Consider the following 590-nt stretch of genomic DNA (forward strand, 5'->3'; position numbering starts at 1 on the left):
GCCGCGCGGGGTCCGCGGTCGCGCGGGGCCGCCGCGGCGCTGGAGCCGCCGCCGCGAGCTCTGTGCGCGGCAGCCGCTAATGCAAGGTGACAAATTGCGCTCAGGCAGCACAGGAACGAGAAGATGATTTATGGATTTTCACGACGGTCTGAGCAAATGAAGGCGACATGAATTATACATCCTAATGTGCACTATATCACTTTCTAATAATACTGTTTCAGTTCTGATGCCGTACGCTGCTTTCTTCGATAGGGGGTATTGATTAAATAAAAAGTCCAGGGGCTATCTTTAAACTGGACGCGTATCTCTTGCAGGCAGCAGCTGAGGTTTATATATTTACTTACTGCTAAAGCGGGGGGCGATCGTCAGACCCCTGACACGGCGGCTCATAGTTTTTCCATCTGTCATCATTCAATTTGGCAGCTGCTTCACCAAATGAAGACTAATCTTTCATATCGCTGCATTTTGCTCCATGCTGCGATTTAGAAATGTAAATAGATGGCATCAGGTTCGACAAATCCGCCAGGCGGACAGGAGTAGCACCTTGGTAAGTCAAACCTTTCCTCCCTGCCAAAGTCCTCACACGCCTC

This window comes from Rhea americana, unplaced genomic scaffold, assembly GCF_003343005.1.
Source record: "Rhea americana isolate MKP2758 unplaced genomic scaffold, rheAme1 scaffold_116, whole genome shotgun sequence".
In the NCBI taxonomy this organism is placed as follows: domain Eukaryota; kingdom Metazoa; phylum Chordata; class Aves; order Rheiformes; family Rheidae; genus Rhea; species Rhea americana.